The sequence below is a fragment of the Manis javanica genome, chromosome 7 (assembly GCF_040802235.1).
Source record: "Manis javanica isolate MJ-LG chromosome 7, MJ_LKY, whole genome shotgun sequence".
Taxonomy (NCBI): domain Eukaryota; kingdom Metazoa; phylum Chordata; class Mammalia; order Pholidota; family Manidae; genus Manis; species Manis javanica.
The window spans coordinates 112,315,653-112,342,671 of record NC_133162.1 but is presented as its reverse complement, the minus strand read 5'-3'; the positions used below and the strand labels follow the sequence as shown (position 1 = coordinate 112,342,671).

Here is a 27,019-nt window from a genome sequence, read left to right as displayed (position 1 = left end):
TGCAGCTAATATCATAGACTCTAGACAAAAGCTTTAATACTGTTTTAGAAAAGTGAGATTTATAACTTGATGTATTTAAAACATTTGTTTAATACGGTTTACTGTTTTCAGTGTCAACTTAGAAAAAATTGTAGAATCTACTGAGAAGATAAAACACTTTTCTGCTGCTGGTGAGAACTGATACAAAGTGACTTTAGTTTCTGAAAGAAAACTAACAGACACAAAAAATAAATAAAGTAACTTATTTTACATGTATTAGCTTTATGACATCCTTCATTCCAATGTGCAGTTAGTACTGAGTCCCTGATATTTACCTATACTAATTCTGAAGGTTCTTTGGAAAACTTTGATGCCTATCAATATTTATATAACACAACACAGAAACATTTAACAATATCTCTGAAGCTTTATGCTATTTAGAGGTTGCCTCAATTTCCAGGGAAACATGATATAAATGGAGTTACTTTCAGGAAGCCCTTGAATTCAGTGTTTCATTAGGACTTTCAGACAATTTTATTTGTCTTGAAAACTATTAGAAAATACCTCTAAATTTAACATAGACCAAAAAGTATCATCTGTTTTTCAAAAATATTTTCAATTCATTACAGGGAAGCACAAGGCTGAGGAAAAATATGATTTAGATCAAGGCAAAATTCCTCTAGTTTGGAGACTTCAGATTTCAAATTATATCATGATGTCCATGACATTAACATTTCTGTAACATAAGTTAAGGTATTCAGAAATATTAAATTTTCACAAAAAGTTGATGTTCAAAACCAAAGAATGTGTCCTAATTAATGAATAAAACCTGAAAATTAACCATAGCAATCAATCATATTCTCTCTCCTGGGCATCATTAAAAGCACTAGAATCTCACCAAATACTGGATTCAGTTACTGACACATATACAGAAAGGCAAAGTAAGCTTTAAAATTAGCCAGATATAAAGTTATCTCTTGGCACCACTTCTTACAATATGGGCAGCCACAAATAAGTTCATAATAAATGGTAATCAAATTTTTATGAACTCAATATTTTACTCCATCAAAGTTGGCTTGCTGAATGCCAGACTGTTGACTAGCTGTGAGTAAAACAAGATATAATCTCTGTCCCCATGGAGTTTATGATCTAGTAAATGTTTTATATATTTTTGTCTTCCTATTTTATTAATGTAAATATTTTGAATTTCCCTTCGCTTCCAAGATTTTACACCCTCTTTCCGTATTATGTATCATTGTTAGTTATTAGTCTTAGCAAAACCATCCAGTTTTGGGGTAATGTACAAAAGGCAGAAAACAGTTCGGCTTACAGAAATTTAGGAGATTTGTTTCTTTCTTTTACTTTGTGCTTGCTGAGGCATCATGGGAATAGATGAGGCATCACTTTCAGCTCAACCCAAAAAGATCTATGGAATGGTCCTAGTTCCTAACTTCTTAGCCTAGCTTCCAAGATCCTCAATAATTAACTGAAAATAAAAATACTTAGAATATTTTCTTTCCTTTAAGCCAGTTTTCATTTAGATACTTCTCTACCTGTCATTATTTTGGGTCACCTAGACTTGATTCAGCTGAATAATAATGGCAGTTTTATAAAGTTATAAGTTAATATTGTTATTATTGTTACTGTAAGAGTAAATTAATATTAAGGCATACATTAATAATTGTTGAATTCTGCCTACCTGCCAGACACAATATTAAGGAATTCATATCTCACATAGTCTTGATAACAACCAGATGACATATGTATCATTTTTGTTCCATTTTATAACTGAAGCACTGAGACTAAGGAAAATCAAGAGAATTATTAAAAATCCACCATTAAGTAGAATGATTGAGACTTGAACCTGGGATTCAAGATTGGGATCTCTCACTTTTTATTACTCTATATTCTTGCTTCCTAATTGGACTATCTTAGGCTCTTGATTCTGCTTTCTCCATTTACATTACTGGATAGTCAAGGCTAGTCAGTTTTCATTTATTTTTAAACCTGTCACTTTTTTTGTGATGGACTGTCACCATCTTTACACAGGCTTCCATCAACTTACCACTTATTTAATATTACTTTTCTAGTTTACCCATCCTGCAAATTACCCCTAGATTAATCATCCTGTAACTCACTTTGTATGGGTGCCTACCATCTGCTTTGCCAGAGTACTGGCTCCTTGCACTGGCTTTCCATGACCCTTCCGACTTCCCCTAGTTTATATACTCTAGGTCATCATTCATTACTAAGTTGGCATGATAATTTCCTCCTGAATGTGTAATTCTACCTCTCAGCCTTTTCATACACATTTCTCCCTTAATGAATTGCCACCTTTTATCCTATCTGCTTATTCTAATAAAAATATTCTTCACATCCAGTTCAGTAAGACTCCTTCTAAATATTTTCCCTTACAAAATCAGCCCTAATTCACCATCACTTTCATTTCAAAACTTATGGGTCATTAAACTTCCCTTTTTGGTATTTTATATACATACTATTATATAATTAATTTAATTATTCCTTATTCAATCATATGGTAAATATTCATCAAACACTACCATCAGCAGACTCTGTGTTTGATTCTATAAGATATCCCAGGATAATTCAGATAATCCTCAAATAAATTTTTGTCCAGTAGGGAAGTATATACTTGGTTATACCTAACTATAAAAATGCTATATTTCCCCATAGCTAATAAGCCAAATATCATATGACATACCATTTGATTTATGTAATATTTAGATTAAGCCAAGTAATATATTCATTACCACATGGTCAGAAATACTCTCATTTGAGAATGGCAGTGGAATAGAATGGCTATGGACACAGTATCAGAGCCAAACCTTTCGGGTGCACCACTCCCTAGGGATAGGATTTTTGGAAAGACGTTGAATTTTTCTATACTTAACTTTCCTCATATGCAAAATGTGTATCATAAGAGAGCTTACCATAGAAGGTTGCTGTGAGGATGGAACAAGTTATTATATGTAAATCACTTAGAAAATATCTGGGATATATTTTATATATATAAGGGCTGCATATTAGTTACCACCACTTTAAATTATGATTGATCTTACATGATAAATGTGAAAAAAATGACATCTTAGAATCGATGGTATTCAGTTAAAGAATAATTGTATGGGGAATAAAAACAGTGCAAGAGTGTATATCTAGTTGGGTGAATCAGTGCAGGTGTACAAATGGTAGCATATCAAACAGACCTTTATAGCTAGGTAGACCTTTAACTTATAAGTCCAGAGATGTGACAGAATAGATTATATAGAAGTAATTTGACATTCACAACTTTTTCCCCTAGTGAGTGTGTAATTGCTTCTAAAGTCAAGTCCTTGCTCTAGACTTCTTCTTCAGATTTTAAAAACCCATTCAAGTATTAAGCCCATAGTAGGCCTTCAATGAAGTTTTTCTAAAAAATAAAGTTTTAATGAAAGTAATTAGTTATCATACTAAAATTACTAGAACTATATACATTATAAAAATTATCAGATTTCCAATGGAAGGACAATTTACATTGGTAATCATTGTTTGTGCACTTTACCAGTTTTACAAAATGGAAAAAGAAAGTTTTTTTTCCATACAAGCATAGGATTTTTCTTTCTCAAAATAGTAGTCTTTTAAAGTGGGAATTTAAATAATCTAAAAAATTAATGGGAAACTTCAGGGCCCAAAGCAGAGATATTTTATTTGCCAGTATTTATTATATAGGTCCATTGTCCTTACATCCTTACACCAGTGGTATTTTAAATACAATTTACCAGAAGTAAATGAAAGAAAATATGAATACCTATATACTGTCCTGTAGAACATTTTAATTTTATTTCCCACTTTCTACTCATTAGAAATTACCCATAATTATCAAAGATGAATGAATCATTTAAATTAGTTAGAACCAGACCCTTTGCTAAAATTTTCTGCTAACATTTTTTTCCCAGAGAGCCAAATTAAAAATTAATTATAAACATATATTTTATTTAAATTCCTGAATGTTATCTGTAGCTAAGGACAAAATCAATAAATAGAAATGCTTTCTGCTTTCCTACATCTTTTCAGCAACAATCCTCAGGTTCACATTGTACAACAGAAAACTATAATATTTTCCTTAATTTCAATTTTCTTATAGAAATTCCATCTGTGTTACTACCTGAGGAGTTAACATCTTATGCGTGCAAAGTTCTCAGAAAACTTGAAGTAGCAATCACAGATAAGAATGAATTAAAGCTCACTCACTACTTTCTATGATTATCTACAGTATATAAGGTGAAGAAAATGGGTCTGAATGGTGCAGTTTTCTTACATATTGGTGCCATTCAAATGAGTCTTAGAAAGCAGAATTATCTTTATAAAATTACATTATGATAATAAACATTGTGTACAAAAGTAGGCATGTAAAACAGGATATTTTTTAATGTTTTGATGGTTCATTTTAGCCTAAGATATTTGAAATTTTTCTTCCAGAATTGGCAATATTTTAGAGATCCAACAATCCTCTATTCTCTATTTCCCTGTAATATATAATATGCAAGGCATTGCCTAAGAAGACGGAAAACTCAGTTGTCAGCATTATAAATAGTGTATTTCCATCAGAGAGACCAGTTGACTCTTTTTATCCAAAGTTTATACAAGAGATTTTCATCATGATGATCTGTGGTCTCATTTTAGCTTTGGAAATTAATGCTAAATATGGATTATTTAATGTACAGAAACCACCCACCGTAATTCTTATTCTTGATGGTTGAAATGAAGAAGACTGCATATTATCTTTCTCCAAAGAAATGGAATTTGAAGAAAATTAGAGTCCCCAGAAGGTGTCTGAAGTTGCTTTTTCAGATATGTACTTTGTTGTTTTGTCAATGGGTTTTGACGCCACAAATCAAAATACTTTTAACCTCTGTTTGGTAGATTGACATGGCCTCCCAAATGCTACTTTATACTAACACAGAGAAAATAATCTCAGTTAGAAAAATCACACATATTAATTTTCAGCAATCACATTTAGACTTACAGTACATATTCTGGCACCTCTAAATTTGTGCAATTTCCTTCCCTGGCAATAAATTTTAATCAGATACTTTGTACCTAGTTGTACCTTAGTCTGAAACCTTCCAAAATGCTATTGTTGCCAAGGAAACCATTTCCTTGTTATCTGTGCATTCAGCAATGTCTCACTGTCTCACTTAGTATTCTCTTTTTTCTTTTTCACTCTTTCCATGACTTAACTGGAAACTTTATGTCATGTGTTAGTTAAAATAAAATACATTGTTTTCCTCCTCAGAGTACAATTCTCATTTAAAAGATGCAGAGTACAAGTTTCAACAATGGCTCCTTGCTATATATTATTATTTTTTGTGTGCGAGAAAAAGAGGAAGAAACCAAAGAGAAACAAAACTTTTCCAAGCTTTCTTTTTCATGCTACTGTACATTTGATAGGCTGAAAAGTATATGAAGTTTTTTGTTTCAATCTCCCAGCTATATATAAGTGCTATGAAAATCTGAAACAAATGTTCTTTGAATTATTTTTAGCCCTGGCTCTTTGCATATACTATGAAAAAGAAAAGGTGGGAGAGGAGACACAAACTTGAAAGAGAACTTTAAAATGGTAAACTGGTTTAGGGTCAAATATTTTCTAAATATTTATTTCCTGTTTACCCTTTCACACCTTTTTCCACCCCTCAAAGGTTTCTACTGATGGACTACTTTATTTTTAGCCTCTTTGCAGAATGTACTAGTGTACATTTTAATTAAGTAAAATAATTCTCAATAATCTTTTGATGACAGAATTTATTTATCATCTAAAAAGCTATATACATGCTTACCACATTCACAAGCATAATTCTGCAAACCTGGATAGATTGCTCAGGATGTGAATGCTGCCTGTTGAAGATAAAAGCAGAGTGAGCATTTGATTCATGATAACAATTATATAAGAAAAAATCTAGAAAAATGTAGAAGGTATAAACTCTTGATACACACATATAAGATAGGCACACTATTTACGTAATTGTAGTTTCCACATATTATACAAGCATATAGAACTGTCTCAAGCAATAAGACATTTTCTTATGAAAAATGTTTTATAAATTACAAAGCTCACACAAATTGAATTTATTTTACTTCAAATGCATACACACACAGAAAGAGATAAAAATTTTATCATGTGAAACACAGGTATGATTTATTCTGGACAGCCAAGTTTAACAGATTACTAATGGTTGCTCTTCCTTTTAGAAAATTTAGTTTCATCTTAAAGGATTTCATTTTTTTGTAAATGTAATTGTTTTAACAATGATGAGTTAACTTAATTAAGACTGTTTCACTGAAAACTTAGAAGTACTAGACAAAATATTAATTTTGTTTGACTGATTTATACTTTTAACTATCGCTTGGAACTAGAGGGATGAAAACTGGAATTTAAGGTTTTCCAATGAGGAGCTCTTCTAGTAAATATCACAGACTTACAATTTAGACTTGTGATTTTCTAGGTCACTATGCCCTAGGAGTAAGAAGCAAAAATAGACCATCCATCACGAAGATAGAAACTCAGATTTGAATCAACTTGTCCCATGATCCAGATGCAAAAATAAAGTATCTCTGAGGAAAAATAACAGCATGTAGAGCTTGAAATTATCTATGAATTTAATTTTTTTAAATACCGAGGTCTGTAATTTAATAGGAAAAATTAACCTTGCAAAAACCAAGAAGTAAATGAAGATTAACAAGAGAAAAACATAATACAAGTAGATATTAGCTTTATCAGGTAGATGTTTAAATAATTGTGAGGAATTTGTTTAAAAAGCAAAGATGAAGAATTTTAGCAGTGTAGAAATTTAATATATAAACAGTACCAAATGGAAAATTTAGAATTAAAATATATAATATATAAAATTAAATACTCAAGGAAGGATAGATGTTAAAGAAGATGAAATCCAGTTGAAGAGAGAATTAGTAAACTAGAAAATAGATCAGAAGAAATTGTTCAGACTGAAACAAAGAAAGAGAAAAAATGGAAATATGTAAAAGAATATGAGCCATATAAGGAAGAAAAGTACTATTATAGCCACAATTGGAGACCCAAAAGGAAAATACAGAGAAAACTGGACAAAAGTAACATATGATGTCATAATGGCACAGTTTTCCCCAAATAGTAAAACACAATCAAGTCAAAGATTCAAAAATTACTACAAACCCCATGCAAGGTAAATAAAAAAAAATCTTATGTAGACACAAAATAAAACTAGAAAGCAAAGAAATGAGAGAAAAAGAGGCAGCTGGGATGGGGAATAAAATACAGGTAAATACATGGGGAATAAAATACATATATTTCTCTATGAAACATTTCTCTAGTTCAAAGCTATCACTGACACAGTTTTGTTTGTTTTTAATGTCTTTGTTTTAGCATTTTTGTTTGGAAAAGTTTGCTGGGTTCAGAATTCGAGCTTGGCAAAGTACTTTCATTTAGCACTTACAGGGTTACCTCAGTTCTCCTCTAGCATTTCTTTTGAATATTGAAGAAGCAAGGTAATCACATAATAACAATGACACTGAAGGGGAAAGAAATTCTAATGAAACTGGAGTATTGCTGGAAATAATGAAAGGTTATTGCATTATCTAAGAAATGGTAAATATGCTAATTTATATAAGACATTAATAAATCAAGAATGCATGTTTTAATCTATAGGGTAACTACTAAAAATAATAAGAGAATGTGGAGTACCATGCTAATAGACAACAGCATAAGACAACAAAAATGTATGATTAATCATAAGAAAGCAAAAAGATATAGTAGGAACAAGGAAGAAGTATGACAAATAAAAAGCATATAGTACGACAGTTTACTTAAGCCCAAGTAATTAGGTGCTTTCACTCAACATAATGGATGAAAGAATCCAAGTAAATGATAAAAAATGTCATGACAGAACAAGACAAAGCAAACCTTTTACAAGAAACACCTGAAATAAAAATACTGAGAGCAAAAAATGGGAAAAGGTTATTCATGTGTCCCAAATAAAGCTGGCATTCCTATCAAAATTTCAAAAAGTGAGAATTCAGGGCAAAAAAGCCCTAGTTAAAAAAAACAGTATTTCATTTCTTAATGAGCATGCATATAATATTTAAACAAAACAAAATGGATAGAACTGAAGGATAAATCCACAGCAATAGTGGGGAGTTTTAACACATGGCTTTCAGTAGAGTGAAGGAGAGAAAATAAACAATGAAGCTATACACCTTACATGTATCAAGTCTATTTGTTATCCTTTCCTTCTTTCTTACTAAGTTTCTATTTTAAGCATTTATCAAATACCAACTGTGTTCTAGGTAATATTTCAGCTTTCCATCTAGGAATACAGTCATCAAAAGCACAGACAACTACATCAATTACATTAGGTTTATGTTCTACTGGCGAAATGTGAGAGATAAACAATCGAATGAGATAATCAGGTAAATGCTATGAAAAATTTAAATCAAGTGACATAATGGTAAAGGGTATGTCGTCATGGCCCACGTGACATATGAAATTCAAGGAAAGATTCTCTGCGGAGATAACATTTGAGTAGAGACATTGCAAATGTGGAGAAAGAACTTGACATCTTTAAACAGATCACATTAAGTAGAAATGAATAAGTATTCGAAGTTTCAAATGAACGCATTTGAAGAATATGATCATGATTTATTGGAGACATTACAAAAAAGTAGCTGTGATACAACATCCTAACTATGACCTCTTCCCTGCCTATCTCCCATAAATCTAGGACCAATGACTGTTTTATTAGTATTCTTCTGTTTGCCAGGATGGAAGAGGATGCACAGATACTCTGTAGGACTATTAAGTGCAGTTGTCTTTCTTGTCTTCACATACACGATTGAAATATTTTACATCTCTGGAGCTGTAGAGACTTATACTTTTGAGGGACAAGTGACAATTAGCTTCTACCTCTACTTGTGGTTAGGCTGAGCACACCTGCAGGCAATATGGGAAGTGGGATGGGTGCCCATATTCCTTTTGATTCAATATATCTTTACTGCTTTTAGTGACCTTATTATTCACTGCTAAACAAACCTGCAAACCTTCAGTCCCTCTAATTGGAACTCCTCTTGACTTATTTTCTGTATTCTATGGGGGTCGATGGAGGTGATAGATAGGCTATAGAAATAGTCCCTTTCTGTATGGTTTTGCTACTTCATGATAAACAAGTTCATTAATTTTGCTTTCCATTTTTAAGGATTGATTTTTAAATTCAATTTTCCATTATTTGTAAAGTTATAATTAAGTGTATAATTCTCTAAAATGTTTATAAGATTCTGAAGTCAAGTCTGTAAAACAAAGTATCTTTAGAGAGGTTGAATTTCTATCCCTCCATATCCCATCAACTTTGTTCTTCTATCATGGGTCACCATTGTCATTAATATTAAGATTTTTTTTCTTCCATTAAAATAAGCAAATTAAGTGCATGTGTGCATGTGTGTATATATTTTCATCCCTTTTTCTTAGTTGTTTATTATATACACTTTTTTTCTGCTTTGCTTTATTCACTTAACAGTATAACCTAGTCTCTCACATTGCCTAATGGCAGCGTACAGAGATAGTTCTCATTGCTTTTTGCAGTGGCAAAGAACCCCATTGTATAGATGTACCACAGTTTATTCAAGCCAGTGCCCAACTGATGGACATTTGGGTTGTTTCCAGTTCTTTTCCATTACAAATGGCACTGATATTTTTAAATAAACATTCCATGTATCACAGTCATGTTTTTTTTGCTTTACTTGCCCATCCATCTGGTTTGACTTCAGACATGGAGCCAAATTTTGATGCTTCTGATCCTACAAAAAGTCAAATAATGGTTCCTTCCTTGATAACCCTGTCTTAAGCAACAAGATGAGCTGGCTGAAAGGAGGGAGGTCTCCCAGCAGAGAGCTGAAGAATTTTCAGATGCTCAGGACAGCCTTCATGGGATAGCACATTGCATCTATTTTCTTTTTTCTTTTTTGCTTTTTGTTGGTATTTTCTACATTATTATAAGGAAAGCATAGTACTTTCATGATAAAAAAATGAAATGTTAGAAATGAAGAAGTTATGCAGGAAGAACCCCTACGTTGCTAAAAGAGAGAAGGCAGCAACAAGCTAAAAAGACAAATAAAACAGACATCCAGGTGCTGTTGTTGGTCATAGTCATAGACAATTCCTATCACCGATGGTCACTTTGAACGCTGTCCCAGGAACCTCAAGGTAAACGCACTTTCTACGGAAAGGAAATGAAGTGGTGTTATTACTCAGGCCCTGTTGTCTTAATCTCTGATCTGCCTTAACAGTTAGCTTGTGACTGAGAAGACTGGCCTTTCCTAAGCTTTGCTAGTGAATCTCTACATTCTGATTCCTTTGCACAGTGAACTGAATAGCTGTCCATTAAGTCTAATTATAGGCTCTGCAGTGCCTGGCAGAATTGTGTGTTTCAGGGTGCCTAATTGTTATTTAATAGTCTTCTCAAACTATTTCCAGGTTCTGACCAAATCCTGAACCCTGAAATTCCCAAAGGCTAATGTCTGAAGACGTATGCTCTTCTTCTTATGCATAAACACACAGATGTGCCCCCTTAGATAAACTTTGAATCTTAGAAGAAAAAGAAAGATGAAGGGGAAGAGGGGGAAGGAGAAAATAGGGAGTAAGGGGTAAAAGAAAACTCTCAGAGGCACAAAATGAAACGTGGGCAAGTTTATAATCGAACTGTATTTTTTTCTTTGAGAGGGCATCTCTCATATTTATTGATCAAATGGTTGTTAACAACAATAAAATTCTGTATAGGGGGGTCAAGGCTCAATGCACAGTCATTAATCCATCTCAAGCCTAGTTCTCTTCAGGCTCCAATCTTCTGAAGCATAACGAACAAGTTTTTACATGGTGAACGAATTCTTACATAGTGAATAAGTTCTTACATGGTGAACAGTACAAGGGCAGTCATCACAGAAACTTTCAGTTTTGATCACACATTATGAACTATAAACAATCAGGTCAAATATGAATATTCGTTTGATTTTTATACTTGATTTATATGTGGATCCCACATTTCTCCCTTTATTATTATTTTTATTTTAAATAAACTGCTGAAGTGGTAGGTAGATGCAAGATAAAGGTAGAAAACATAGTTTAGTGTTGTAAGAGAGCAATTGTAGATGATCACGTGTGTGCCTGTAGACTATGTGCTAATCCGAGCTAGACAAGGGAAATAAAACATCCATGGATGCAGAAGCTTTCTCTCAACACAGGGGGGATGGGGGTGAGGTTCTAAGCTTCACCACTATTGTTCCCCAATTTCTCACGTGATGGCCCCCCTGCGACTGTGCCTGTCTTAGGTTGTTCCTCCCTTGAGGAATCTTACCCGTCTCTGACTAACCAGTCATCTTCTGGGGCCATACAGGGAAATGTAAAGTTGGTAAGTGAGAGAGAAGCCATATTGTTTGCAAAGGTTAGCTTTTTACTTCTTTGCAGATTTATGCCCTGTGGCTTCTATGCCCAGCACTTGTCTTGAGGTATCTTTACCACCTGGAGGAACTATGATACTTGGTAAATTCGATATGAGGCACGAATTCTATTAAAGGGTTGTAATTAGGAAGGAAGAAGAAAAGCTATAGAGGTAGCATATGGAAGAAAACATGGGAGGATTGATTATTTCTTTGACATATCTTCTTGTAGAGTACCTTAAGTATATATAGGTTTTAAACAACTAACTAACTTGTGCACACATATTAACATAATAGGAATACGGTGACATAAACAAAGCAAATCTATAATTACCAGCCATCTCCAGTGAAGCCAAGAAAACCATTTAGGCACCCTAGGCATTTGTGAAAATTTGTCTATGATATGATGGATATTGTCCAACTGTACTTGAACAGTCTGAGGGAAGTAAGACAAATTAAATCATCCCATTTCTGGGATCTGTTCACATCCCATATGTTCTTTTAACCATAGATAGTCTATAGTGCTAAGATTTTAGAGAGCTACAACTTGCACCCCTCCCAACTCCTGATTGAGTTCCAACAGTAAAGATCCGGTCAAATTCATTGTCTCACTGTATGCACATGCCAGCCTAGACATCTCCCTCCTCATTCCAATGGCAAGTCCAGGAAACGGTGGGGTGGATGCAACCACAACCGCAGCATCGCCCGGATCCCTGTGCAGGCTTTTTGATGATCATCCCCCAGCACGAATCCTCCAGAGAGTGCTGATGCCGGAAGCTCCTCCTCATATCGTATCTTAGTTCATTTTCTGGGTAGCCAAGCTAGGCCTTGATCTTCTGCATAGAAACAAACAGACCCTTTGCGCACACTTTGACATGCCCTCTATACCACTGTGCAGAACTCATTGGAGGTCAGCACACAGGAACTGATTTTTTTTTTAATCTTTAATCTACACTTACATGAAGAATACTATGTTTACTATGCTCCCCCCTATATCAGGTCCCCCTAAAAACCACATTACGGTCACTGTCCATCAGCATAGCAAAATGTAGAATCACTACTTGTCCTCTCTGTGTTGTACAGCCCTCCCTCCCCTTTCTCCCTTCTCCCACTATGCATGCTAATCTTAATACCCCCCTTCTTGTTCCCCCCCCCATCCCTCCCTGCCCACCCATCCTCCCCAGTTCCTTTCCCTTTGGTACCTGTTAGTCCATTTTTGGGTTCTGTAATTCCACTGCTGTTTTGTTCCTTCAGTTTTTCCTTTGTTCTTATACTCCTCAGATGAGTGAAATCATTTGGTATTTCTCTTTCTCCACTTGGCTTATTTCACTGAGCATAATACTCTCCAGCTCCATCCATGTTGCTGCAAATGGTAGGATTTTCCCTCTTCTTATGGCTGACTAGTATTCCATTGTGTATATGTACCACATCTTCTTTATCCATTCATCTACCGATGGACATTTAGGTTGCTTCCAATTTTTGGCTATTGTAAATAGTGCTGCAATAAACATAGGGGTGCATCTGTCTTCTCAAACTTGAGTGCTGCATTCTTAGGGTAAATTCCTAAGAGTGGAATTCCTGGGTCAAATGGTAGGTCTGTTTTGAGCATTTTGATGAACCTCCATACTGCTTTCCACAATGCTTGAACTAATTTACATTCCCACCAGCAGTGTAGGAGGGTTCCCCTTTCTCCACAGCCTCGCCAACATTTGTTGTTGTTTGTCTTTTGGATGGCAGCCATCATTACTGGTGTGAGGTGATACCTCATTGTAGTTTTAAATTGCATTTCTCTCATAATTAGCGATGTGAAGCATCTTTTCATGTGTCTGTTGGCCATCTGTATTTCTTCTTTAGAGAACTGTTCAGTTCCTCTGCCCATTTTTTAATTGGGTTATTTGTTTTTTGTTTGTTGAGGCGTGTGAGCTCTTTATATATTCTGTACGTCAAGCCTTTATCAGATCTGTCATTTTCAAATATATTCTCCCATACGCAGGGTTCCTTTTTGTTCTACTGATGGTATCTTTCGCTGTACAGAAACTTTTCAGCTTAATGTAGTCCCACTTGCTCATTTTTCCTGTTGCTTTCCATGCCCGGGGAGATATGTTCAAGAAGAGGTAACTCATGTTTATGTCTAAGAGGTTTTTGCCTATGTTTTTTTCCAAGAGTTTAATGGTTTCATGACTTACATTCAGGTCTTTGATCCATTTTGAGTTTACCTTTGTATATGGGGTTAGACAAAGGTCAAGTTTCATTCTCCTACATGTAGCTGTCCAGTTTTGCTAGCACCATCTATTGAAGAGACTGTCATTTTGCCATTGTATGTCTATGGCTCCTTAATCAAATATTAATTGACCATGTATGTTTGGGTTAATTTCTGGAGTCTCTAATCTGTTCCAGTGGTCTGTGGCTCTGTTCTTGTGCCAGTACCAAATTGTCTTGATTACTATGGCTTTGTAGTAGAGCTTGAAGTTGGGGAGTGAGATACCCCCTACTTTATTCTTCTTTTCAGGATTGCTTTGGCTATTTGGGGTCTTTGGTGTTTCCATATGAATTTTTGAATTATTTATTCCAATTCATTGAAGAATGTTGCTGGTAATTTGATAGGGATTACATCAAATCTGTATATTGCTTTGGGCAGGATGGCCATTTTGACTATATTAATTCTTCCTAGCCATGAGCATGGGATGAGTTTCCATTTATTAGTGTCCCCTTTAATTTCTCTTAAGAGTGACTTGTAGTTTTCAGAGTATAAGTCTTTCACTTCTTTGGCTAGGTTTATTCCTAGGTATTTTATTCTTTTTGATGCAATGGTGAATGGAATTGTTTTCCTGATTTCTCTTTCTATTGGTTCATTGTTAATGTATAGGAAAGCTACAGATTTCTGTGTGTTAATTTTGTACCCTGCAACTTTGCTATATTCCGATATCAGTTCTAGTAGTTTTGGAGTGGAGTCTTTAGGGTTTTTTATGTACAGTATCATATCATCTGCAAAGAGTGACAGTTTAACTTCTTCTTTACCAATCTGGATTCCTTGTATTTCTTCATTTTGTCTGATTGCTGTGGCTAGGACCTCCAGTACTATGTTAAATAACTGTGGGGAGAGTGGGCATCCCTGTCTGGTTCCCGATCTCAGAGGAAATGCTTTCAGCTTCTTGCTGTTCAGTATAATGCTGGCTGTGGGTTTGTCCATACATAGCCTTTATTATGTTGAGGTACTTGCCCTGTATTCCCATTTTGCTGAGAGTTTTTATAATGAATGGATGTTGAATTTTGTCAAATGCTTTTTCAGCATCTGTGGAGATGGTTATGTGGTTTTTGTCTCTCTTTTTGTTGATGTGGTGGATGATGTTGATGGATTTTCAAATGTTGTACCATTCTTGCATCCCTGGGATGAATCCCACTTGGTCATGGTGTATGATCCTTTTCATATACTGTTGAATTCTGTTTGCTAATATTTTATTGAGTATTTTTGCATCTACATTCCTCAGGGATATTGGTGTGTAATTTTCTTTTTTGGTGGGGTCTTTGCCTGGTTTTGGTATTAGGGTGATATTGGCTTCATAGAATGAGTTTGCGAGTATTCCCTCCTCTTCTATTTTTTGGAACACTTTAAGGAGAATGGGTATTATGTCTTCTCTGTGTGTCTGATAAAATTCCGAGGTAAATCCGTCCGGCCCCGGGGTTTTGTTCTTGGGTAGTTTTTTGATTACCGTTTCAATTTCTTTGCTCGTAATTGGTTTGTTTAACTTTTGTGTTTCTTCCTTAGTCAGTCTTGGGAGGTTGTATTTTTCTAGGAAGTTGTCCATTTCTTCTAGGTTTTCCAGCTTGTTGGCATATAGGTTTGCATAGTAGTCTTTAATAATTCTTTGTATTTCTCTGGGTCTGTCGTGATTTTTCCATTCTCATTTCTGATTATTTTGATTTCTGTTGATTCTCTTTTTCCCTTAATAAGTTTGGCTAAAGGCTTATCTATTTTGTTTATTTTCTCAAAGAACCAGCTCTTGGTTTGTTGATTTTTGCTATTGTTTTATTCTTCTCAATTTTGTTTATTTCTTCTCTGATCTTTATTATGTCCCTCCTTCTGCTGACTTTAGGCCTCATTTGTTCTTCTTTTTCCAGTTTCGATAGTTGTGATGTTAGATTATTCATTTAGGATTGTTCTTCCTTTTTCAAGTGTGCCTGGATCGCTATATACTTTCCTCTTAAGACTGCTTTTGCTGCATCCCACAGAAGTTGGAGCTTTGTGTTGTTGTTGTCATTTGTTTCTATATATTCTTTGATCTCTATTTTGATTTGTTCATTGATCCATTGATTATTTAGAGGCATGTTGTTAAGCCTCCATGTGTTTGTAAGCCTTTTTGTTTTCTTTGTAGAATTTATTTCTAGTTTTATACCTTTGTGGTTTGAAAAATTGGTTGGTAGAATTTCAATATTTTGGAATTTACTGAGGCTTTTTTGTGAGCTAGTATGTGGTCTATTCTGGAGAATGTTCCATGTGCACTTGAGAAGAATGTATATCCTGTTGCTTTTGGATGTAGAGTTCTATAGATGTCTGTTAGGTCCATCTTTTCTAGTGTGTTATTCAATGCCTGTGTGTCCTTACCTATTTTCTCCCCGGTGGATCTATCCTTTTGGGTGAGTGGTGTGTTGAAGTCTCCTAAGATGAATGCATTGCATTGTATTTCCCTCTTTCATTCTGTTAGTATTTGTTTCACAAATGCTGGTGCTCCAGTGTTGGGTGCATATATATTTAGAATGGTTATATCCTCTTGTTGGACTGAGCCCTTTATCATTATGTAGTGTCCTTCTTTATCTCTTGTTACTTTCTTTGTTTTGAAGTCTATTTTGTCTGATATTAGTACAACAACCCCTGCTTTCTTCTCACTGTTGTTGCCTGAAATGTTTTTCCATCTTTTGACTTTTAGTCTATGCTTGTCTTTGAGTTTGAGGTGAGTTTCTTGTAAGCAGCATATAGATGGGTCTTGCTTTTTTATCCATTCTATTACTGTGTCTTTTGATTGGTGCATTAAGTCCACTTACATTTAGGATGACTATTGAGAGATATGTACTTATTGCCATTGCAGGCTTTAGATTCGTGGTTACCAAAGGTTCAAGGTTAGCTTCTTTAGTATCTTACTGCCTAACTTAGCTCACTTATTGAGCTGTTATATACAGTGTCTGGAGATTCTTTTCTTCTCTGCCTTCTTATTCCTCCTCCTCCATTCTTCATATGTTGTGTGTTTAGTTCTGTGCTCTTTTTAGAAGTGCTCCCATCTAGAGCAGTCCCTGTAAGACGCCCTGTAGAGGTGGTTTGTGGGAAGCAAATTTCCTCAGCTTTTGCATGTCTGGGAATTGTTTAATCCCACCATCATATTTAAATGATAGTCGTGCTGGATACAGTATCCTTGGTTCAAGGCCCTTCTGTTTCATTGCATTAAATATATCATGTCGTTCTCTTCTGGCCTGTAGGGTTTCTGTCGAGAAGTCTGATGTTAGCCTGATGGGTTTTCCTTTATAGGTGACCTTTTTCTCTCTAACTGCCTTTAAAACTGTTTCGTTGTCCTTGATCCTTGCCATTTTAATTACTATGTGTCTTGGTGTTGTCCTCCTTGGATCCTTTCTGTTGGGGGTTCTGTGTAATTCCATGGTCTGTTTGATTATTTCCTCCCCCAGTTTGGGGAAGTTTTCAGTAGTTATTTCTTCAAAGAGACTTTCTATCCCTTTTCCTCTTTCTTCTTCTTCTGGTACCCCTATAATACGAATATTATTCCTTTTGGATTGGTCACATAGTTCTCTTAGTGTTGTTTCATTCCTGGAGATCCTTTTATCTCTCTCTCTGTCAGCTTCTATACGTTCCTGTTCTCTGGCTTCTATTCCTTCAATGGCCTCTTGCATCTTATCCATTCTGCTTATAAATCCTTCCAAGGATTGTTTCACTTCTGTGATCTCCTTCCTGATATCTGTGATCTCCCTCTGGACTTCATCCCATTGCTCTTGCATTTTTCTCTGCATCTCATCCCATTGCTCTTGCATTTTTCTCTGCATCTCATCCCATTGCTCTTGCATTTTTCTCTGCATCTCTGTCAGCATGTTCATGATTTTTATTTTGATTTCTTTTTCAGGAGGACTGGTTAGGTCTGTCTCCTTCTCAGGTGTTGTCTTTGTGATCTTTGTCTGCCTGTAGTTTTGCTTTTTCATGGTGATAGAGATAGTTTGCAGAGCTGGTACGAGTGACAGCTGGAAGAGCTTTCCTTCTTGTTGGTTTGTGGCCTTCCTCTCCTGGGAGAATAGCGACCTCTAGTGGCTTATGCTTAGCAGTTGTGCGCTGACAGGGCTTCTGCTACCTGCCCGGTTGCTATGGAGTTTATATCTGCTGTTGCTGTGGGTGTGGCCTGGCTGGAGCTGTTCCTCCAAAATGGTGGAGCCCCGTTGGATGGGGATCAGCCGGGAGGCTATTTATCTCTGTAATGGGCCTCTGTGCTCCCTGTTGCCCAGGGGTTAGAGTGCCCAGACGTCCCCAGATTCCCTGCCTCTGGGCTAAGTGTCCTGTCCTGCCCCTTTAAGACCTCCAAAAATCACTCTCTAAACCAAAATAACAATAGCAACAATGAAAGATGGAAAAAAAAAGGAAAAATAACGTGCGATTTTCTTTGTCCTCAGGCGTCCGTCTAAGGCATCTGCTCACCGGTCTTGCTGCCCTGTTTCCTTAGTATTGGGGTCCCTGTCCCTTTAAGGCTTCCAAAAAACACTCGCTAAAAAAAAAAGGGAAAAACACGTGATTTTCTTTATCCTCAGGCGCCTGTCTCAGGCACCTGCTCACTGGCCTTACTGCCCTGTTTCCCTGGTATTGGGGTCCCTGTCCCTTTAAGGCTTCCAAAAAGCACTCGCCAGAAAAAAAGAAAAAAACTGCTCCGGTTTCTTTCCACCCGCCGGGAGCCGGGTGGAGGGGCGCTCGGGTCCCGCTGGGCCAAGGCTTGTATCTTACCCCCTTCGCGAGGTGCTCGTTTCTCACAGGTGTGGATGTGGTCTGGATGTTGTCCTGTGTCCTCTGGTCTCTATTTTAGGAAGTTGTCTTTGTTATATTTTCATAATTCTATGTGGTTTTGGGAGGAGAGTTCCTCTGCTCTACTCACGCCGCCATCTTGGCTCCGCCCCTCAAACTGTATTTTTTGAGTAGGATTTAGATTATGATATTTGTGAATATATCAATAAGATTAAGTATATTAGGAAGAAAAGTGTAGTCAGGCTTTCTGCTTCTGTTTACCCTTTCAAAGATTTCATTTTTGTCTGCTTTGTTAAGATATGCTCTCCTTGCTATTATTGGTGCCATTTCCAGACAATACTGGGTAACAACGTTATTTTTTTTCCTCTAGAGAATAAATGAATCACTAGATTGCTATAAATACTGTTTTTTATTTCCTAGATGTTACCTCTTCCAAGATGCATATCATATCAAATGATAAACCTAAAGAAATAAATTATAGACCACAAAGGGACAGAAACTCTCTATTTTAACTTTGCTAATTGGAATTTCACTGCTATGATCACCAAGAATCCTGAAAGTTCAGCTATTCTTGTCCATAAGATGAGCTTTGGAAGTATTTCTTGGCGTAGTTTTCCAGCAGAGAAAATGGACACTTCATGCATGTGAATTGACACTGTCTACCTGTTCATTTTACTGACAAAAAAGAAGGCAGAAGTAGGAGATGAAAGGAAAAATGGGAATAGATTTATTTGTAAACTTTAATTTTTATACTCAGAACTTCTATTCTCAGTTGTATCTGTCAATTACACACCAATGAAGCAAAAACAATTTCTCAACTGTGCCATCTGGAGTTGGACCAAGAACTATTTCATCAACATGGAGATCATGCATTATTAATAATGAAGGGCTGGAAAAACAGTCCGTAAAAAAAGGACAGTAGCAAGGAATGAAAGTTGAAGGAGAGAACACTGTAATTTTGTAACAATCAGATTTTAGATATAAGGCTTAACACTCAATTATCATTCCCCAACTGTTCTCATTGCTGACCTAAGTCATCTCAAACACTAAGCAAGATTTTGAATTTCAATTTTACAAAGCACTTAATATGATACCTGACACCAAATGGCAGCAAATATTGTTTGCAATGTGTTCTGGGTTCAATGTTCAGGTGCTGCTTTATATAGAAACATAGCACCATAAAACCAGAACAAATGGAAACATCATTTTAAGTCATTCATTTTTCAGTTTTCCACTTAGTAAAACCACAGATCCATTTACTTATCCCTCTGGAAATAAAATATCCTTTCTCCTTTGGTCCATCTTTAAGAGTTTATTTCTAAGGATGCATTTTCATTTTACCTTTTTTTCTTTAAATTTCTGTCTTAGAAAGCAAACCTCTTTAGCCTTAGCTAACAGAAGAAGGGTCCATATGAAAGCAGTCATTTGTAAATGGCCATTTTCAATTTATTGTCAAAAATATCACTCATATCTTAGGACACTTCCTTCATGAGGGTTGCCTTGGGGAGCAGGGCAGAAATGATTTAATGCGAAATCAAGGGCACTGTTCCCTGAGCTCTAAGCAAACAAATTAATGGGAAATATTTCTTTCCTTTATTTTCAAGCAAATTGTCTACTGTTTGGACCCTTCTAGAACCCCGGTCCCTTCAGATATGTGGATTTTGACCTCTTTCACACCTTAATCCCTTGACCCTTCTACTTTTTGGAAATTAGAATGTATCTGTCAAAACTTCATGGTTGTATTTTAATGGCACCTAGTCAACAGTGGGTCTGGACTTCAGAAACTGAATGCTTGAACTTGAATAGTGATGCTAGACAAGGCGACCAGGGACAAAACAAAACTTCATTTCAAGTGAAAAGACAATTCAGAGCAAATTTGTCAATATTTGTTTTGACATTGAAAGTTATATTTTTATCTATTTCTTGACAAAGCCTTGCTCTCTGAGATGAAAATACACTAACTGTATGAACATCACAGTTGTGCCTTTACCTAAAGATCTCAAATACCATTGAGAGGTTTTGCTAACTTGCTGTCAGAAAGCATTATTATTTATTATCTGATTTTTCACTGCAATGTGCATGTTATGAACTAAAGAAAAAGAAGGATCATTATGGAAACCTAGCCTAAGGAAGCAGGATCAGCTTAAGTGTATCTGCTAAAAATATAATTAAGGGATTGTTTTCTCTATAAAGTTGGGCTGGGCTAATTGGCTATCTGATAGGGTTGATTGACTTGTACAGAGATTTCATGAAATTTGTGCTTAGGGCATTCTCTTTCCTACAGTTGTTCACATTGCTTTGTGTTGATTTTACCCAGAGCCAAAGGGAAGCCAAGTGTTTGGAATGATATGAAGTCTTAAAGATTTCCTCTGTGTGATCTTTTCTAGCTTTTGCCCTAATGCAATGTTTTTTCATTGGGTAAGAGAGAGACAGGGCCTGAGCATGTGGTTGGGTGGAAACATGGTTCACTTAGTGTCTTTGCATAGGAGGCTTCTAGATAGCCTTTATAAGTGAGGGCAGGTCAGAGCAAATCTCCCTGGTGCATTAACTTTTGGTCAATTCTGCAGCATTTCACCATCATAATATTAAAACCATAGCAGGTTGACAAGCAATATCCTTTGTCTCTTAATAACTACCCATTTCCACCTTTGCTTTCACTGGTCCAATTCTCTGATTAGCTGTTTCAGTGGCAAATGAAATAAAAATCCATGGTATTAACCTGTCATATTAAAAACCCTTTTTGGTCCAGTGCATACATTTGGCACAGCTGTGCATTTTGCATTTAAATATCCCTCTACCAGTGGGCCGCTCGAAACTATTGCTTTTCTATGGGAAATTAAACAGGGAGCTGCTTAATGCTCCTTGTTAGTTTTTTAATAAAAATGAAACTGAGAAGCCAGCAGTACTGGGAGCAAATGTCTGCAGGACCCCATGGCTGTGCTAAAAGCAGAGAGGAAGAACCAAAATGCATATTACTTTAAACTACCCCTGCACCGGTGGCTCTGCAATACCCACTCCACTGCGGCCTTATGAAATTGCCTCTCAAATGTTGTTTAGAGGTTCTGTTAAATTGGGAAAGTCTTCTCCTGGGATCATTAGGCAGCTCTCAATTTAGTTTCTTAATAAAATATTGAAAGTCACAATGGAGAAGCAGGGCTACAGCTACTGAACTTGTGTGGCTTCTATGGTTTAAGGAATCAAGAAGAGGAGGACAAGAAAAAGAGGGAATGGAGAGAAACAAAGAGGAAGTGAGGAAAAGAAGATGGCTAGCACTCTGAATGTGAGTGTCTGGATGGCAGGAAAAAGCAACAGTTTTTCTAGACTTAAGCCTAACAATTTGTTAGGCTGATGCAAAAGGAGTGAGGACTATAAATAAATGCTTCCTTACTGGACATCCAAGCAATTTCTAGTGCCAAATATCAAACTTACAGGGGGAAAAAAAATCTATACTGATCTAACTGCAGCATTCTTATTTCAAGGAAGACCATGTCTAGTGGAGCATTGCAGAGTTTTGTAATTATAAACACGAAATGAGTCATTAGCAGCAGTGCCCCAAAACAATAGAGGTTTTATATATTTTCCTTCCTCACCTTTTTCATTTTATGTTAACATGCATACAATTAAATTTATTGAGATACCCAAACCTAATTATCTAATTCTAAAAATAGTGATATGATCTAATTTTAAACTTTACAAGTTTTACTGCACAGACATTGTGCAGTAAGCTTCTAGGAGAAAACAAATGTCCAGTAAGGAAGCTTTTCCTTTTAGTTCTAACTTTTTTGAATCAGAGAAACAAATGCCTTTAAAATTTCTAATATTGAGAAACACTTATTCAGCACTTTCAGGACACTTATAGATGCATTTCACACTATTGAAAAGTAATCTTTATCTGCTTTCCCAAAAGTCTATGTCCATGCCAAGATTCTGAGTGATAATTTTGACTGACTATGCATCATTTTAGTTTCTATCAATTTTAATAGTTCACTGAATGTCTTGATAATTTTTTGTTTTTATATTTTTTTCAAGCTCTCACTTCAGTTGTTCAATCTGTGTATCTAAACTATCTTTTCAGTAATGCCTTGATAGGTAAAGTTTAAATAAAGTATTTTTTTTTAATTTCACAAAATAATATACTTAAGATGTCATAATTAGAGTGTATATGAACCCTAGTTTTTCACAATTAGGTGTTAGGGTTAGAGACAATGTTCAAATCATTGAGGTCATCTGGATATGCAGGTATTTCTCTAAGAAATATCTTGTGTTAATATCAAATATTTGAGGAAGAAGTTTGACTATGTCAAATTATCTTAGGGGATCCTTTCCTAAGATTAAAGTTTCTCAATGTGTTTCTTCAAAATCAACACAAAAAGATATTTTACTTAATAATGAGTTGATATTCATTAGTAACATCAGGGGAATTCTATGTTGAAACATCTAGAGTTGGACCAAAATTTCATGTAAATTCATTTGATGACGACAGCTTGGAAATTAGCAAGAAAGCCTAATATTACTAATCAAAATGTGAATCTTTAGGCAACAAACACTATCAAAATAAGATGATGGTGGCTTTTTCATCATTTCTTCAAGATTACAGAAGATGTGGGTCTGACCGAGGATGGTGACATAGGTGACATAGGACACCTTCTCCCATGATACACTGAATCTAAATACACACAGAAAAAATTCCTCTAAAACAAATCTAGAAACTATGTGGGTTAATTCTACATATCAAGCAAGTGAAAAAACCCAGATCACCCTATCAAAATGCATAGAAAAGTCTGAGACACACTCTCACAATAAACCCCATCCTTGGCCTAGTACCATATATTCAAGAGGGAACTCATAACTCCTAGCTTCACTTTGAGGAGAAAAAGGTTTGGACCCCACATCTCATGCCCTAACATTTAAGAATCCCAAACACCTAACTCTGAAAGCCAACAGAGCTTGCATCTACAAGACCCTCACAAGACTTCAGCAAAAAATGGCAATTCTTAATGGACTCACAATGGCTTTCTGTAACTATCCCTCCAGGCCTCAGCATAGAGCTGAGGAATACAATAACTGAGCTGAAAAATACAGTAGAGGAAGGGGTACAACATCAGATTACATCAAGCAGAAGAAAGTATCAGTGAATTCAAATACAGGGCAGTAGAATCCATCCAATTAGAGGAACCAAAAGAAAAAAAAAAAAAGAATGAATATAACACCATCAGTGAACCAATGTATGTATTAAATTGGTTCCAGAAAGAGAAGAGGAAAAGGCACAGAAAGCTTATTCAATGATCATGGCTGACACTAACCTGGAGAAGGAAACAGACATCGAAATCCAGGAATCACAAATAATAGGAATCTAAAGAAACCAATACTAAGACACTAATCTAATACTAAGACCTCATAATCAAATTGTCAAAAGCTAAAGGCAAGGAAAGACTCTTAGAAGCAACAGGAAGAAAAAAACACTTGCTACACAAAACAATACTTCCTACACAACTATCAGTAGATTTCTAGCAGAAACTTTGCAGGTCAGCAGGGAGTGGAATGATATACTCAAAATGCTGAAAGAAAAAACTGCCAACCGAGAATACCTAGCAAAATTGGTCTTCAAAACTAAAGGTGAAATAAAGAGTTTTCCAGACAAGGAAAAGCTGAAGGAATTCATCACCTTGCAAGACAGGCCTTGCAAGAAATGTTAAAGTGACTTCTGAAGCTATACTAAAATGATAGTAATTTGTAATAGCAAAACATATGAAAGCATGACTCCAACTGGTAAAGATAAATATATAGTTAAAATCAGAATTTTAATGTTGTGATGGTGGTGGGCAAATTGTTTATAAATCTAAAGTGAAGGTTAAAAGACAAAAGTATTAATAATAACTATAACTACTTTAACTTATTAATAGATACACAAGGTAAAAAGATACAAATCATGGCAACAAAAATATGAAATGTTGTTAGTGGAAAGTAAAAATGTAGAGCTTTGGCAACCAAAAGACAGTAGGAGCAGAATAGCTATATTAGATAAAGTAGACTTTATGGCAAAGACTCTAAGAAGAAACAAGGAAGGTCACTATATAATGATAAAGGATAAATCCAACAAAAGGATAAAATATCTGTAAATATTTATGCACTGAACATAGAAACACCAAAATATATAAAGCAAATTATAAGAGACCTAAGAGAAATAGACAGTAGTACCATAATAGGAAGGATTTTGATATTCTACTTTTAACATTGGTTAGATCCTCTAGAAAGAAAATCAGTAAGGGAACATTGGTTTGAAACTACACATTAGATCATATGGATTTAACAGACATGTACAGAGCATTCTTTCTGTATCTATCCTTACACAATATGCAACAGAATGTATATTCTTCTCAAGCACATGTAAAACATTCTCCAGTATGGATCGTATGTTAGGCCACAAAACAATGTTAATAAAGTTATGAAGACTGAAATAATATTAAGCATCCTTTCCATCCACAATAGTATGAAACTAGAAATTCATTAAAAGAATAAAAACAGAAAATTCACAAACCCGTGGAGATTAAAAACATGCTCCTGAGCAATCAATAACCAAGGGAGATATCAAAAGAGAAAACAAAAAATAACTTGAAACAAATAAAAATGAAAATACAACATACCAAACTTAAAGAATGCAGCAAAAGCAGCTCTAAGAGGGAAGTATATACAATCAACACCTATATTAAGAAAAATTAACTTTACAACTCAAGGATCTAGGGATAAAAAAGAACAAAGTCAGACCAAATTTTAACTCAGACCTGAAACTGTAAAACTCCTAGAAACAATAGGTGATAAGCTTTTTGACATCAATGTTGGCAATGATTTTTAGATTTGACACCAAAAGCAAAAATAAACAAGTGGGATGACATCAAACTGAAAACTTCTGCAAAGCAAAGTATGCCATCAATAAAATGAAAAGACAACCTACACAATGGGAGAAAATATTTGCAAATCCTGTAACTGATAAGCAGTCATATCTAAAATATATTTAGAACGTACACAACTCAATTGCAAACAAAAACAATCTGATTTTTAAAAATGGGTAGAAATACTGAACAGACATTTTTCCACAGAAGACATACAAATGACCAAGAGGTATATTTGAAAAGAAAAGACGGTCAGCATCACTAATTATCAGGGAAATGTGATTTGAAACCACAATGAGATATCACATCACACTTGTTAGAAAGGCCATCGTCCAAAACACAAGAGAAAACAAGCATTGGCAAGGATGTAGAGAAAGTAGAACCCCTGTTCACTGTTAGATGGAATACAAATCAGGGCATCCACTATGGAAAAAATAGAGATTCTTTGAAAGATTAAAAATAGAACTACTATACACAGTAGTTTTGGATATAAATCCAAAGGAAATGAAAATAGAATATAGAAGAGATATCTGCACCCTGTGTGGCATTATCCACTATAGACAAAACATGGAAATAACCTAAGTGTTAGTGTTTGTGTGTGTTTGTGTGTGTGTGTGTGTGTGTGTGTGTGTGTGTGTGCAATGAAATATTATTCAACCATGAGAAAATAGGAAATCTTTTTTTTTCTGACACTGTGGATGGACTTTGAGGGTGTGATACTAAATAAATAAGCCATGCAGAAAAACGCAAATACTGCGTGGTATCACTGGTATGTGGAATCTAAATAAAATGGCAAATTAAGAAAAACAGTAGCAAAGTGCTTGGCAGGAACTGCATCATGGGGAAATAGGGATAGTTTGTTAAAAGGGTACATTATTAAGCTATTAGATCTTTCTGAAGATCTAATGAATAACATGGTGACTGTAGTTAGTAGTCAACATTATATTGTATAATTGAAATTTGCTAAGAGAATATAACTTAATTGTTCTCACACAGACAAAAAGGTGAGGTGGTGGAGTATTAACAAGATGAGAGGAATCCTTTCACAATGTGTGTGTGTGTGTGTGTGTGTATATATATATATATATAATCATTATGATGATTATATATATATATAATCATTATGATGTACACTTTAAATTCTAACAATTTTCTGTGTCAATCATACTTCATTAAAGCTGAAAAAAACACAAAAAATATGTCCAAACAAAAACTTCCACATGAATGTCCATAGAAGCATTATTCATAATAACTAAAAGGTGCAAACCATCCACATGCCCATCATGTCCAAATGGATAAACAAATGTGGTGTATGTCCCAGTGGAATGTCGCTGGCCATAAGGGGCGTGTAGCCCTGAGACATACTGCAACATGGATGAACCTTCAAGACATTAGGCTGATTGAAAGAAGCAAGACTGAAAAGTCTGCATATTTATGATTACATTCATATGACATGTTCAGAATAGGCAAAGCCATAGAAACAGAAAGCAGATGAGTGGTTATCAGAGGGTGAGGGCAAAGGGGATGGGGAATGACTGCTAAGGGAAAGGAGGTCTGATAAAGGATGATTTTTATGTTATGAAATTTGACTTCAATTTAAAAAAGGAAAAGAATGAAACATGGATGCAATATGGGTGACCCTTGAAAATATTGACATCATTGTTGGCAATGATTT

The 27,019-nt window shown here is 35.3% G+C and overlaps 1 long non-coding RNA gene across 3 annotated transcripts in view; it reads right to left on the bottom strand.

Moving 5' to 3' along the window:
- Nucleotides 1-5,812: 5,812 nt before the first annotated feature.
- Nucleotides 5,813-27,019, bottom strand: part of LOC140850612 (uncharacterized) — a 38,953-nt gene continuing 17,746 nt past the window's right edge. For all 3 annotated transcript variants that reach the window (XR_012133555.1, XR_012133557.1, XR_012133556.1), the window contains exon 6: nt 5,813-5,871. This is a non-coding gene — a long non-coding RNA (uncharacterized lncRNA). The remainder of the gene's footprint in view (nt 5,872-27,019) is intronic.